Consider the following 17,111-nt stretch of genomic DNA (forward strand, 5'->3'; position numbering starts at 1 on the left):
CAATAACGCCTTCAGGACGTCGGTGATACTCACTGTTGCCTGACTACATGAGAGAGGTCGTATATATATCCAGACATTTCTCCGTAAGATTGAGAGCAATAACATCTTCAGGACATCGGCAACACTCGCTGATTCACTGACTATATGCAAGAGATTAAATTCTATCGTGACATTCACCACTGAATTCCTAGAAGATAATCTATCTATCTCATTACTCCTATTTCATGATCGAAATGGTAATATATAAATGTATTACTCCGATTTCATGATCGAATCTACGGCTGATCTCATGAAATGGTAATAGATATTACTACGGTTTCATGGTCGAATCCACGGCTGGTCTCATGAAATGGTAATATCACCACTTATTTTATTAGTCCAATTTCATGGTCGAATCCACGATCCCATGGAATGGTAATACCTATTTTATTATTCCGAATTCATGGTCGAATCCACGGCTGATCCTATGAATTGATAATAAAAAACTACTCATTTTATTACTCAGTTTCATGAATCATTCTCCACTGAATTTCATAAATTAGTAATAAATACTCAACAATCGGGCATCTGGACTACCACTGAATAAGCCCCATTGAATAGTGCAAGTGTACTCGACAATGATGCACGAACGAGTACACAAATGCGCGAACGCGGATCCAAAATATAGACAAATGAGGAATCCCGCACAAAACAGGAGAGAGAAAATAATAATATTAAAATGATGGAGAAGCGCCCATGGGCCGGGCCGACCGTGCCCTAGCCGGTCCCATGCTTCCTCCATTATTTTTCCTTATTTTTGTTGTTTTCATAAACTCATGAAGACTCCTCCATCTCAGCAACTTTCCTTGTTTGAGCAAAACTCATGGTTTCTCCATATTTTGTGGTTTCCCCAATTTTGTGTAGTTTCACGAAAAATAATAATAAAAAGTAGGGAAAGATGTTGCGGGACCGGGAAACAAAGCCGGTCGTCCATGCCCTAGTTGTGGCCGGTACCACACCTTGCAATCCCTAATCTTTCATAAATTGTTATTTTTCTCATCTTGTGAAACTCCCCAGTTTTAGCAAAAATCATGGTTTCTCCATATTTTCTCAAATATCGCGCAAACCATGAAAAAGCCAAAAGTCAACATGGTCACATGACCGACTAGGATGATCACGAAAAATACATTAAAATATTATTACTTTAATATTCACAAAATATTGATCAAACGAGCATACTTGCTCATTTGAGCAAAATCGAGGATTTCAGGCAAAGATCGAACTCTTCTGAAAATCCGAAATATTGTTCAAACGCACATCATAAAATGCTGAAACTCTCATAACTGAGACATGAGCATGATGGAGACACGGGCATGCTCCCTTGACCGACTAAGGGCGGCTCTAAGGCTTGCAACAAGCCGGTCCCACACGTTTTCACACTTTTGACCTAATTTGTGCAATCGCTCATATTGGGTCCAAACTCTTCACAACTAACTCAGAGTTTGTGCAAACGCCCATCAGCAGTCCCATGACCACCAAGGGACGGTCTCATTCCACCTTGGTCGGTCCCTCACTTATCTATAATTAGGTTTTTATCACATAATGCTCAATCGAGCACTATTTCAATAAATGATGAAACCAACATTTAATCGTCATTCCTTCACCAACCAGTCAACCCAGGACCCTAGTGTACGCTCACTCGAGCAATTGGGAATCACATGGATGTCCATAGTCCCATGTGGTCCCTCCCTCCTTCGCTCATGACCTATTTTCAGCAATTCGTCAACTAATGAGCAATTGCTCAAAAGTAGGGTTTTCGAACAAACGCTCAACAAATCATCATTCTGAGCAAGTTCAAACACTAAATAAATTTATGTTGATCCAATAAACAACACGTGGATTAATTATATAATATTAGGTAATCTACCAATATTTTAATTAATATTTTATTGGGTCACGTCACGTCACCAATAAATAAATAATTCGTCGAATTGAGCAATACTTGCTCAGTTGCTCGAATATTTATCCACTATCAATATTCAGTAATTTATCAGTAATTCTTCGAATTGAGAAATACTTGCTCAGTTGCTTGAATATTGATCCAACTATCAATATTCAGTAATTTATCATAATTTCGTCGAATTGAGAAATACTTGCTCAGTTGCTCGAATATTGATACAATTGCTCGAATATTGATCCAACTATCAATATTCAGTAATTTATTATAACTCTTCGAATCGAGCAATACTTGCTCAGTTGCTCGAATAATCCACATATATTCAGTAACTCATCAATATTCAACAACTCGTTAAATATACAATATTCGCTCAGACGAGCAATATTAACATTCATGAATCGCTGAGCATTCGTCAATCATGCTCGATTCAATAAAACCTAGACTCAATGTCTAATCAGTCAACAACTGACTAATTAATACACATCTGTCATGCAGACTCCACGATTCTGAGACGTCAATCACGTCAAATTGGAGGATATCAATTAAGTTTTTGGTCTGGCGGACTACAGCACGTGGATTAATCCACAACGAGAAATGTGAGTAAGTCGTGTCAACGGTTGATGGAGTTAGCAAAGTAGTGTGTGAATGATCAACCAAGTCTCCGCAAAATCTGGAACTGGTTTCACCACGATCTCCCACTTCCCACTCTTTCACTCAAGAAACCGTCACACTTACAGGGATCAAGGTTTTCACGACTCTGACAATATAAATAAGTCTTTGAATCAATGATTGAGGACAACGAATGATGACTATCATCAGCAATTGTCGACATAGAATCTCTCGAGCAATTACTCTCAGGAATTCATCAATCTACAGAACTTATTCGAACTCAACAGTTCATCATTATTGCAGAAACCTTCAACACATCCACAATCCTTGATCATCATTGATTCCACACATCTCAGCTTCCCTCCTACAGATCAACCCATCTCCCTCTTTGCGACCGAATTGATTCTGGAATGACCATTGACTTGGTTTAGGCCGGAGTCCTACAGATTGATCCCTCGAATCTAAGCACTCCCTTTGCAGTGCATATGTGTGAGGTTCAGCAGTTTTCTCGGTCGAGGAGTCTCGACAACACACTCGACTCTTTACTTCCCCAAAAAACCAGCAAACCGTTTTTCCCCATCCACAGGTTTATAAGGAGACGAAATGCGGAACCGGGGAGACGCTTTTCGGGTCTATATTGAACTACGAAGAAGTCGGCATCCATATTCGGAGTGTTCTTAACTACTTATTCTTCTTCTTCATCATCAATTGAAGTAGCATCATCGCTATCAAATGACATCTTTGCAAAGTACTTGTGACATCCACACAACACTTCTACTTCAGTATATCATTCATACGAGATGCAAATTTCAACAAAGCAATGAAATCACGCAATAATGAAATAATAAGATGCTCACATAAGCGTCTACGAAAACGGTAACAATCCAACTCTTACATGTGTATGATTACACTGACAGTAGTGATTATAATAACGTCCTAAAAACTTGCTCGTTTCTTTGAAACACCTACAAAGATGAGCAAAGTTCATTATTCAAAAAAAAACTTGATTTTTATAAAAACCATGAACAACTCACGTGAACTTTCACTATGTGAACATCCACCAACTTTCAAAAATTTGGACAAACGTCCATTCTAAATTGTGAAAGCTCGCAAGTGTTTACTTTCAACAGTTATTCAAAAATTAAAATTTGATTTTTTGCAAGAAAAATTAAACGTGAATAAGTCACGTAAATTAGAAAAAAGAAAATTAAACGTGAACAACTCACGTAAATAAAAAAAAAGTGAATAACTCACGTAAATAAATAAATTTTCTTCGGACGAGTGTCCGTCTTTTGAAATGAGAGTCCACTCTCGAAAATTTGTGAAAGCTCGCATATTAAAAATAAAATTTTGTTTTCATGAAAGCTCATAGACATAATTTTTCTTTGCTACAATTAGATGCATGTCTACTTAGAAAAAAGATCTCTTTTATGTTAGAGATAATTGCTCGTTTCTTAAACTAACGGACGTTCGTTCCTAAAAACCAAAATATTGTGAAGCTCACACAATCAATTTTTTTTTTTACTGATTAGCAGACGTACATTAAAAAAAATAAGTTGCCTGTCGGAGTTGGCCGGGAATCGACGACGGCCAGTGACGGTAAAGCTCCAGCGAAACGTTTTTCTGTTGCTCGGCTGTAAATGAGGTGGAAGAAGAAAGAGTCTGGTCGGTGGAGGAAAAAATTAAAAAAAAGAAGGTGATTATCCCTTTAAAATACAAATTTTATTTCCAAAAACCTAATTAAACAAGGATTTTCTTTCTTGGGACCGGGCCCGTAAGTGCTAAACCGACCAAGATTGGACGTTCCAACACCCAAATCAGTAGTGCCTCATCACTCAACGCTCGCTGGACGATGCTCTATCATACTACCAGGATCATAATTCAAGCTCTTACTTGTACGTGAGATCATTGGAGCGAGAATTCTGCTAACATCTTTTACGACTAAGTTCAATTACTTATTTCATTTATAATTAGAAAAACTCACCATCTAGTGCTTACTGCGGAACATGACTGTCCCTCACTAAGCAGGGGACTTAATGATGATGGTGAATTTTTGACAAAGGCTAAAATTGTAAAATCATAATTTCGCATATTTCTGATCCATCAATCAGATGAGTATGTGAAGTTCATATTTCAGAATTTAAGCATGAAAGCTCATGTCACGATAATTTCTGACTGAGTGTACTACCTCTCAGAGCACGCATAAATATACAATCATTGAATCCTCTCAGCTGAGCTTTCAATATTTCGCATATTTCATCAATACCGAGCAACTTCATTATTCACTTATGTATAGAATTGAGAATAATTGGACGTCTCCTAGATGGATTAACCACTAGTATAGAGAAATAACATCTTCAGGATGTCGCAATGTTCCCTGACTATACATAATAAATATTCAGAATGAATATGACGTTTCCATTAGCTCATACCTCGACTCTCAAATAAATATAATGCTCCTAGACAGATTTCCTGCTAGTATAGAGCCATCAATTAATTAATTCTAGTCGCAAAATTCATCAATTGAATTCCTAGAAAATATTCTACTTTCATCATAATATTTCATTACCCCAATTCATGACTTTTCCCAGCATAATTCCATGGGTTAGTAATAAATATTCAACGTACGGGAATTTGGGCCACCACCGAGTAAGCCCCGAGAAAATGGTGTGAGTGTACTATGTAATAATACAAGAAGGAGCACCCAAATGCATAAACGAGCACTCAAAAATATGGACGGAAGAGGAAGTATGGATACTTATGCAAATGGGAAAGGGAAAAAAGGAATTAAGAGGCGCACCGGACCGGGCCCCACCGGCCGTCCGTCCATGCCGCCGTGGCCGGTCCCATGCCTCTCCGTTTTCTTTTTTTACCTATTTTATTATTTTCCTCATCTTTTGAAAACTCCCTCGTTTGAGCAAACTTCCTCGTTTGAGAAAACTCCTAGTTTCTCCATATTTCTTCATACAAGATGGAAAATAATAACAAATGGGAAAAAGCGTCACGGGACCGGGCCCACCGGCCGCCCGGCCATGCCATGGTCGGTCCCACGCCTCTCTAATTACTTATTTTATTGTTATTATTTCTTCTCTCATCTCATGAAACTCCCTCGTTTTAGAAAAATTTTGGTTTCCATATTTCTCCAATATTGCTCAAATCTCCAAAAAAGCCAAAAAGTCAAATGGTCCCACGACCGTCCGGGTTCTCACGGCAAATATTAAAATATTGGTCGCATGAGAAAAGTCCTACTTGATCATTCAAGCAAATTGAGAGTTTCAGTCAAGATCAAACTCTTCTAAAAATCCAAAATATTGCTCGAACGCACATCTGAAAATATCAAAATTTTCAAGATTGATCCACGAGCAACATGGTGACACAGGCATTCCCCCTTGTTCGACCAAGGTCGTACCTTTGGGTTTCAAAATCCATTTTTACCCATGTGGATGGGGAAAAAGAGTCGCTGTTTTTTTAGGGAAGTGAAGAGTCGAGCGTGTTGTCGAGACTCCTCGACCGAGCAAACTACTGAACCTCACACAGATGCACTGCAAAGGGAGTGCTTAGATTCGAGAGATCAATCTGTAGGACTCCGGCCTAAACCAAGTCAATGGTCGTTCCAGAGTCAATTCGGTCGCAAAGAGGGAGACGGGTTGATCTGTAGGAGGGAAGTTGAGAATTGTGTGGGATCAATGATGATCAAGGATTGTGGATGTGTTGAAGTTTTATGCAAAGATGGTGAACTGCTGAGTTCGAATAAGTTCTGGTAGATTGACGAATTCTTGAGAGTAGTTACTCGAGAAATTCTATGTTGACAATTGCTGATAGCTAGTGATCATTCGTCATCCTCAATCATGGATTCAAAGACTTATTTTATATTGCCAGAGTCGTGGACACCTTGATCCCTGTAAGTGTGACGGTTTCTTGAGTGAAAGAGTGCGAAAGTGGGAGATCGTGGTGAAACCAGTTCCAGGTCGTGCGGAGACTTGGTTGATCACTCACCCACTACTTTGCTAACTCCTTCAACCGTTGACACGACTTACTCACATTTCTCGTTGTGGATGAATCCACATGCTGTAGGCCACCATACCAAAACCCTAATTGATATCCCCCAATGATGTAGGCCACCATAACAATTATTAGTCAGTTATTGACTGTTTAGATAGTAAATCTAATTTTTGTTGAATCGAGCATGAGTGATCGAATGCTCAATGGAACATATTAGACATTGCTCAAATATTGTAGATTTGAGCAACTGAGCAAGTATTGCTTCGAGGAATTACTGGATATCGATGGTTGGACCAATATTCGAGCAATTGAGCAAGTATTGTGAATTACTGAATATTGATAGTTGGGTGATTGAGCAAGTATTGCTTAATTCGACGAATTACTGAATATTGATAATTGGATCAACATTCGAGCAATTGAGCAAGTACTGCTCAATTCGACGAATTACTGATAAATTACTAAATTGATAGTGGATCAATGTTTTAGCAACTGAGCAAGTGTTGCTTATTTTAGAAAATCACTGATAATTTACCGAATTTTGATGAATTAAGCAAGTATTGCTCGATTCAGCAAATTATTTATGGATGCCGTGATCCAATAAAAATATTAATTAAAATATTGGTAGACTACCAAATATTATATAATTAATCCAGATGATGATTGCTGAATCAACATAAATTTATTAGCGTTTGAATCCTGCTCAGAATGATGATTTGTTGAGCGTTTGTTCGAAACCCCAATTTTTGATTGATTGCCCATTAATTGACGAATTACTGAAAATAGGTCATGAGCGAAGAAGGGACCGACCACATGGGACTATGGACGTCCATGTGATTCCCAATTGCTCGAGTGAACGTACACCAGGGTCCTGAGTTGACTGGTTGGTGAAGGAATGAAGATTAAATGCTGGTTTCGTCATTTATTGAAATAGTGCTCGATTGAGCATTAGGTGATAAAACCCTAATTATGAAAAGGTGAGGGACCGAGCAAGATGGTATGAGACCGGCCCTTGGTGGTCGTGGGACCGCTGGTGGGCGTTCGAATAAACTCCCAGTTGATTAAAAAGAGCTTGGACCCAATATGAGCAATTGCGCAAATTAGGTCAAAATTAGGAAAACGCGTAGGACCGGCTTTGTGCAAGCCCTAGGAATGACCCTGGTAGGTCAAGAGGGAATGCACGTGTTACCATGGTGTCCGTGTTTCCGTACTGAGAGTTTCAGTATTTTCTGATGTGCGTTTGAGTAATATTTCGGATTTTCAATATTTTGATCTTTGACTAAAATCCTCGATTTTGCTCGAATGAGCAAGTATGCTCGTTTGATCAATATCTTGTGAATATTATAATAATAATATTTTAATATATTTTCTTGAGTAGCCTAGTCGGTCGTGTGATAATGTTGACTTTTGGCGTTTTCATGGTTTGCGCAATGTTTGAGAAAATATGGAGAAACCATGATTTTTGCAAACAGGGGAGTTTCACAAGATGAGAAAAATAACAATTTATGAAAGATTAGGGATTGCAAGGTGTGGGACCGTCCACGGCTAGGGCATGGTCGGCCGGCTAAGTTTCCCGGTCCCGCAACACCTTTTCCTATTTTGTATTATTATTTTTTGTGAAACTACACAAAATTGGGGAAACCATGACAATATGGAGAAACAACGAGTTTTGCTCAAACAAGGAAAGTTGCTGGAATGGAGAAGTCTTCATGAGTTTATGGAAACAACAAAAATAAGGAAAAATAATGGAGGAAGCATGGGACCAGCCACAACTAGGGCACGGCCGGTAGGCCCGTCCCATTGGCGCTTCTCCATTATTTTAATATTAATATTTTCTCTCTCCTGTTTTCTGCGGGATTCCTCATTTGTCCATATTTTGGATGCTCGTTCGTGCATAATTGTCGAGTACACTTGCACCATTTTATGGGGCTTACTCAGTGGTAGTCCAGATGCCCGATTTTTGAGTATTTATTACTAATTTATGAAATTCAGCGGAGAATGATTCATGAAACTGAGTAATAAAAGTGAGTAGTTTTTTTATTATCAATTCATAGGATCAACCGTGGATTCAACCATGAATTCAGAATAATAAAATAGGTATTACCATTCCATGGGATCGTGGATTCGACCATGAAATCGGTGTAATAAAATAAGTGGTGATATTACCATTTCATGAGACCAGTCTGGGTTCGACCATGAAATCAGAGTAATATCTATTACCATTTCATGAGATCAGCCGTGGATTCGATCATGAAATCGGAGTAATACATTTATCTATTACCATTTCGATCATGAAATAGGAGTAATGAGATAAGACAGATTATCTTCTAGGAATTCAGTGGTGAATGTCACGGTAGAATTTAATCTCTTGTGTATAGTCAGTGAATCAGCAAGTGTTTCCGATGCTCTGAAGACGTTATTGCTCTTAATCTTACGGAGAACCGCGTGGATCTATACACGATCTCTCTACATAGTCAGGGAACAGTGAGTGTCACCGACGTCCTGAAGGCGTTATTGCTCTCAATCTTATGGAGAACCGCCCAATCGTTCTTCTATGTAGAGGGGGGTCTCTCTCATGTAGTCAGGGAACATCGAGTGTCACCGATGTCCTGAAGGCGTTATTGCTCTCAATCTTACGGAGAACCTCCCAATTATGTTATTCTACATAGAGGGCATGATGAAATGCAAGGTATCGAACGCTCGGCTAGTGGAGGCCTTCTGAAATGCATAATCATCATGGCTTCGTAAAATATGAATCGTCACATGACTGAAAGCCGTGTCAGAAATATGTATCATGATTTTACGGTTTTGACCTTTGTTGAAAATCCACCATCTACATTAAGTCCCCTGCTTAGTGAGGGACAGTCATGTTCCCCAGTAAGCATTAGATGGTGATTTTCAGTCGACGAGAGATCAGTGGTTGAACTCAATGTACAAAGGTATTTCTCAGAATCCCCAGTTTGCTCCAATGACGCCATATGCAAGAAAGTGTTTGGGTGGAGACCCTGGTAATGTGGTAGAGTGTCATCCCGTGAGCATGGAGAGATGAAGCACCGCTGATTTGGGCGCCCGGAGGCTCAGTTCTGGTTGGTTTAGGATTTACGGGCCCGAGCCCAAAAATAAATCTTTGTTTTAGGAACAGACGTTTGTTAGTTTAAGAAACAAACAGAATAGACCTGAGTCTAATGATAAAAATTTTGTCTGTGAGTCTCACGAAAACTAAAATTTTATTTTTCAAATACGTGAGATTTCACATAATGGAATAAACTCTCGTTTCAAAGGTGGATGCTCGTACGAGAGAAATTTTTTTTTTTTTTTTTTTTTGAATAAACGTGCGTCTGTTAGTAATAAAATTTTGTCTATGAACTTTCATAAAAAAATTATTTTCGACATTGAGCTTCAAAGACGTATGCTCGCGTGAGGAAGCTAAAGTATATATATATTTTTCAAATTCACGTGAGTTTCACGTTAAAATATATTTTGTAAAATCAATATTTTGATTTTGAACAACTGTTGAAAGTAGACAATTATTCACGGTGAAAAATGTTTTATGTAAGTTTTCATAATTGTAGAATGGACGTTTGTCCAATTTTTGAAAAACCAGTGAATGTCCACATAGTGAAAATTGATGTGAAATTAAATTTTTGATTTTCAGCAATTGCTAGAAGTAAACAATTTTTGATAAAATACTGTTTGTATGGATTTTGTGATCTGATAGTGTATGCACAAAACCAATGAGTGTTCACTCGGTGGGAGTCGCTCACACGGTGAAAATAATGTGAATTGTTCTCATGATGGAAGTTTCGTGAGTTGTTCACAGTTTCATGAAAATCACGTTATGGTTTTTAATAACGAATTTTGTTCGTCTTTGCAGGTTTGAAGGAGCGAACAAATTCTCGAGATAGTAATCACTACAGCTAGTGAAATTGTAAATAGGTAAGAGTTGGATGGTTACCATTTTTATAAACGCTGTTGTGAGCACCTTTATTCCGTGATTCATTGTTTTGTTGAATCATGTGCTTTGTATGAACGATGTGCTGAGTAGCCACTTTGCAAGAATGACATACTCCCATGATTATACTTCCAAAGATGGTGTTTCCAGAGATGACATCTCTACGGATGCAACTTTAAGAAATGAAACTTCTAGGACCTCTGAGTGATGGTGAGAGATCCTTCATATTGGTTGCACTTCTGGTTATTTCATTAGATTTACCACATGATGATCGTATAGTGAGATCCACAGAAACGGAAGAAAGTCTACGGGAGCGGAGAACCCAGCAGTAAGGACTACAGGATGTTAGCAAATGACGTGCAGTCCCCAGCCGTTTCTTTGGTGAGTTGTTAGCGCTCCTTGGGTCATGAATTTTCTCTACCCGTGCAATTAGGATCACAAGACCAAGGTTTGCTATTTGTTTTCAGACTTTTGCTCCATGACGGTCTTCAACTTGTTCCCGAGGAAAACAATCCAGGAATCCAGCATTGGTGAAGAAGTCGATGTAGTATCTCTTTCGGTGATCGTGGCATCTCCTTGAATGAAATAATAATAATTGTTGTTGGTGAATCCAGGAAGAAATTATTGTAGATATGAAACACGTTGATGAAGCGCACTCTTCTTTGGAACATGGGAATATGGAGAATTCCCGAAATCCCGAACCGAATGGAGATAATAGCATTTCCAATGGAGATTCCGGCATTGTCGAGCCCTCAAATGATTTAGATACTCCCCTGGTAAGTACATCTCTTGTAATTTCTTCATGGAAGTATGAAATTGCTGATTTTTGAACGAATGAATGAGGACCCATGATACTTTTCCCGAAATACGTCACCACAAAATTCAGAACTCAACCCTTTAGCAAAAACATCATAACATCTTCGTCCGACGTCAGATTTTCGCGATCTACCCATGTATCCTCAAGACCGGGAAATTTCCAAGCTTTAGCGAAGAATATTTTCGGGTTTTGAGCACGTCTGGAGGCCAAAATTAGCGAAACTGAAAACTTCCAGGAGACTTTCAGAAATTTCTCAACTGGCGTGTAGTTGAATGTTTCGGATACATGTTTCTTGATCGTTAATCCAAATGCTATGATATTTTGATATGTTGTAGATAACATCCATGCGAAGAGAATGGTATATAACTCAACCTTAGATTCGTCACCAGTTGCTCCTAGTCCATCGTCTTATACAGGGCAGTGAAAGACTCTTCAGACGAGCTCCGCCGTAAAACGTGTTTTCATGACTTCCTCGATATTGGATTCTGTTGTGAATGCATAATGATGAACTTTGATGATGTTAGATCACTTACACTCTGAATTTGATGATTTCTTTGGATTTCCTTGCTTGGATTTCTCTAATCCCATGTAATCTTCGTAATAGGTGTCAATTGCCGAAGTTGGGAATAATAGAGCCATGATGATGATTTGAGCAATATGATGATGTAATGACCATGGTTGAAGTTGGAGGTACCTTGATGAAGGACTTAGCGGAAAGACCTGGTGAACACCGATCCACTGTGGAAGTTATGAATCCCATCTAAGAATTGCTGCTTGCAGTTGTATGCTCTGGAAACTGTAGGAACCTCATACGACGTCGGAATTTGATACTTGACCCAAAATTTTGAAGCTAAGAGATTGAATTATAACACGAGAAAAGATTCACTCAATTTGGAGTTGTGGAGGTCAGCCAACGAAGCGTGCACATTTGTAATTTGTAATCCCGTACAAATTTTTCAGATTTCGTAGACCTGACGGTAAAGGCCATATCTTTCAGCTTGTATGTCCGATTGATGCGCCCTTTTGGTATGTTGTAGAAGATACATAGACGAACATATTTTGTTGAGGAAGAATTGTCCCATTACTCACCCATTGGTACTTTTTTGTAAACCCATGGCCTGAAATGTGTTGTATCTCCTTTGTAAAGGTGATGAGAACATTTTGTAGAATACTTTGGCTTGTGCCCGTCCATCGTGCAAGATTTTTGGAAGACGCTCATGTTAACATGTTTTCGCGTCTACACATATTGATATGAATTATTAGGGCTTGAATAAGTACGATCTATCGAGTAACACTTCAGAGAACGGATAGCTGATGAAGCCCTGTCATGATGATGGTGTTCCTGAGACCGTTGTTGATGCCGAGACCATGGATGGAGTTTTATCCAGAAATTCTTGTTGATGCAGATACTATGGATAGAGTTGCTCCAAATACCAAAAATGATAGTCTTTGCTCTTCCATCCAGTAAGCCTTTACATGCACGGCCCAATTGGTGAGTTGAGCATTCCTTAGATGAAGGTGTACCAGGATTTCAACCCAAATTCTCCTGAATATGACTTTACTGTGAAGTGGCTTCGTCAAGGAATCGATGTTATTGTGGCAGATAACAGCGGCAGTCTCCACTCTGGATGTGATTGGTGAAGGTAGGAAATTCCCAAGTCGTGCAGAGGCTTGTGATGTAAAGAGGTTTTGTTTGATGACGTTTCATGGAATCACATCAGGTTGCAATGACTTGTTAGGTGGATAATATTTATTGAAATATATTGAATTGATATTTCCAATAAGATCAAGTCCCCAGTGCATCCCACATTAGAAGGGTTGAAGGAGTTTGTAGCATCCATTGATGAATGAATGATGGTGCATATGATCTAGAAGTCTTATCATGGGATAGTGAAAACTTATCGATTGATCGTGTTGGTGTTGAATCGGCGTGTCATTGTCGAGATATTTTGTGCTGAATCCATAGGCGCCAATGAAAAGGGTGTACTCTTTGATTGGGAGTACAATTTGAAGAATTCTTAGATGCCTGAGCGTTGAAGCATCGAATGTCTTAGGATTGATCGTCTTGGTCCTGAGTATCTTCTGCGGTAATGAGATTCAACATTTGTGCAGATATCAGAGATTTCTAATTTTATGGCACATATGGACACTCCTACAAGGCTATGGAGAAACACCCAAAGTATTCTTTGCCATGCTTGGACATCATCTCAGTAATGAATGTCTCGGTGCTTGATTCGGAGAAATGTCATATTCAACCACTTGGTAAAATACTAATGCGTTGAAGTTGTTATTCATAACGTCTTGCAGAGTTTCTAGCAGTATTGAGTCCCCATGCCAGGACAGCATGTGAGGAAATAAATGACATAGACATGGGAGGAATGAGACTTGCCTGAGTGCGGAACCTCTTGATGAATGTCTATGCATCTTTTGCAGGTTTTGCTTCAATCTCTTCAAAGTTCGAAATTCCTCCAAGTGCTCTGATGATGGAATGTCCGTAAAATCTTCTGGATCAAAAATTTCTTCATTGTAGAGATGTGCAACCAAAGGCGCTTTGTCATCATGGATCCATGCTCGTCTGAAGAACATGTCATATTCTGGATCATCCTGATTATGTGAAACCTGGTTTCTATCCAGGTCGAACTTATGTCCACTTTGAGAGTGATGTAGCCGTAAATATTTCCGAGCGATCCTTCAAGGTCTCTGATTGAGATGGGATCACGACTAGCTTCTTATCGAGTGATGCCTGCTGCTCCGACGGTTTTCAGTGGAATGATGTTGGTGTCAGCATCGATCAACATTCTTCCGGATTCATTTCCTCTGAGATAGACTGTGGTAACTAGTCCCTAGTCGTGAATCTCCTTGTGGATGAAGGTTCAAAGAGTATTTTCGGGATGGACAGACTTCTGACATAATGTAATTTGGTGATGTGAATATGTCTTTCCTCCGTTCCTTAGACAGATAGAGTAATTCACAGATATGCTCGATCAATAATTGAACTGCTTCTTTGACTGGTTGTTCAGAGAATGTAAAGGTTCTTACTGGAAGAGGATTCTTGTGTACTCCTTCAGTCCCAGTTGAAGCTATTATGGATCAACCTTATCTTTGAAAATATTGCAGTCACCTGTTGGATGATTGGTGAACTTATGAAGGCAGCAGCGCCTGGGATTATTCATTTCTTTTTCAGTTGGCTATTTCCTGATGAACAACAATTTGATTGCACCATCTTGAACCCAGACTTCCAGTAAGTCGATCGCTCCTTCATGAGAAGAGAGAAGTTGAGTATGTCCGATCATTTCCCCATTCGTTGATGTCGGGTTGAGGTTTGTGCATTTCAGAATTGGTTATCCTTTCTTTGCACTTCCGAAGGATCCTAAGAGATTGGAGAAGTATGCTTCTGCTATGGTGCTTCGGCTTTCCTTTTGCTTCCTTCAGCAACAACGTTCATGGAAGGTTGAATGTTGTATTGTCTGTTGAAGAGACGCTGATTATCACGAGGTTCTCAGTCTAGGTCTTTCTCTTTCCAGTAAAGCATGTGCAGTAGTCGCTGATCGTCTGGCTGCTTCGTGAAGATCTGAGAAAGTCTGGAACCGGAGATTTTCTAGCAAGGCTCTGTAGATAGGGATTATTCCGTTGATGCATAAGTCCACCAGTTGTTGTTCAGTGACATTCGGGTCATGACAATCCAAAGCTTTGACTCTGAACCTCTTCACATAGTCGTTCGGATGTTCATTGTTCTTCTGAGACATTCTTCCTAAGTCAGAGATAGTAATCTTCTCTGAGACGAATAATTATTTCCGGTAGAATGCATTAATCATATCTCTCCATCCAGTGATGCTCCCAGGTGCAATATTGTTGTACCATGTGTATACTCGGCCTGTCAGGGATTTCGAGAATTCCTTCAGACGTACGACATGGTTGTGTTCGTGCTCGCCTAGTGCTTCAAGGAATCGAGAGACATGTTCTCGAGCGTTCCCCGTTCCATTGTACAGTGTGAACATTGGAGAGGTGTAGCCCTTCGGGAGAGGAATCTTTTGCATAGTAGTAGGATATGGAGGTTGATGATGGTGAACAGATGGTGTTTTGTCTTTTCCTCGATCTTCCATAAAGCGTCCAGGTCTTCACGGGTGATGAAGCCTGCAGACTTCTCTGGTGGATTTTCTGTAGCTTTGCAGAATTCATCATCCACAACATGAATTGGAGAGACTTCGGGGTATGTTTCTTTGGCTTTCTCTTTTTCCGAATGGCGCTGGGATGGAGTCTGTGCAGGTGAAAACTTGTCCGTGAGGTCCTTGAGATGAGCGCATAGTTCCTTCTGTGTCGCAGCCATGTCGGTCTGATTTTCGGCAAGAGTCTTTTGCACCTTCATAAGATCAGCTATGCTAGGTGGATTTTCTCTGATTTCCACGGGAGACCGACCAAAGAGAGGATGATTGCCGATGTTGGTTTGAAGAGGAGTGTTATCGACACCACCGGTGTTGGAAGCGAGAGTGGTTTCTGGAGTAACACCATTGTTTCTAGTGCTAGCATTGTTTGTGTTAGGATTAGTAATTGAACCTGACCTAAGATCAACCATCTTGTGAAAACGTGAGATTGCAACCGAGAGATTAATATCCCACTGTGGTCGCCAATCTGTGGATGGGGGAAAATGAGTCGCTGGTTTTTTAGGGAAGTGAAGAGTCGAGAGTGTTGTCGAGACTCCTCGACCGAGCAAACTGTTGAACCTCACACAGATGCACTGCAAAGGGAGTGCTTAGATTCGAGAGATAAATCTGTAGGACTCCGGCCTAAACCAAGTCAATGGAAGTTCCAGAGTCAATTCGGTCGCAAAGAGGGAGATGGGTTGATCTGTAAGAGGGAAGCTGAGGATTGTGTGGGATCAATGATGATCAAGGATTGTGGATGTGTTGAAGGTTTCCGCAATAATGGTGAACTGCTGAGTTCAAATAAGTTCTGGTAGATTGACGAATTCTTGAGAGTAGTTACTCGAGAAATTTTATGTTGACAATTGCTGATAGCTAGTGATCATTCGTTGTACTCAATCATGGATTCATAGACTTATTTTATATTGCCAGAGTCGTAAACACCTTGATCCCTGTAAGTGTGACGGTTTCTTGGGTGAAAGAGTGGGAAAGTGGGAGATCGTGGTGAAACCAGTTCCAGGTCGTGCGGAGACTTGGTTGATCACTCACCCACTACTTTGCTAACTCCTTCAACCGTTGACACGACTTACTCACATTTCTCGTTGTGGATGAATCCACGTATTGTAGGCCGCCAGACCAAAACCCTAATTGATATCCCCCAATGTGACGTGATTGATGGCTCACGAATCGTGGAGTCTGCATGAAAAACGTGTATTTTATTAGTCAGTTATTGACTGTTTAGATAGTAAATCTAAGTTTTGTTGAATCGAGCATGAGTGATCGAATGCTCAATGGAACATATTAGACATTACTCAAATATTTGTAGATTTGAGCAGCTTAGCAAGTATTGCTTCGACGAATTACTGAATATCGATGGTTGTATCAATATTCGAGCAATTGAGAAAGTATTGTGAACTACTGAATATTGATAGTTGGGTGATTGAGCAAGTATTTCTCAATTCGATGAATTACTGAATATTGATAATTGGATCAATATTCGAGCAATTGAGCAAGTATTGCTCAATTCGGAGAATTACTGAATATTGATAGTGGATCAATGTTTGAGCAACTGAGCAAGTATTGCTCATTTTAGAAAATCACTGATAATTTAACGGATTTTGATGGATTAAGCAAGTATTGCTCGATTCAGCAAATTAT

This window comes from Papaver somniferum, chromosome 6, assembly GCF_003573695.1.
Source record: "Papaver somniferum cultivar HN1 chromosome 6, ASM357369v1, whole genome shotgun sequence".
Lineage (NCBI taxonomy): Eukaryota > Viridiplantae > Streptophyta > Magnoliopsida > Ranunculales > Papaveraceae > Papaver > Papaver somniferum.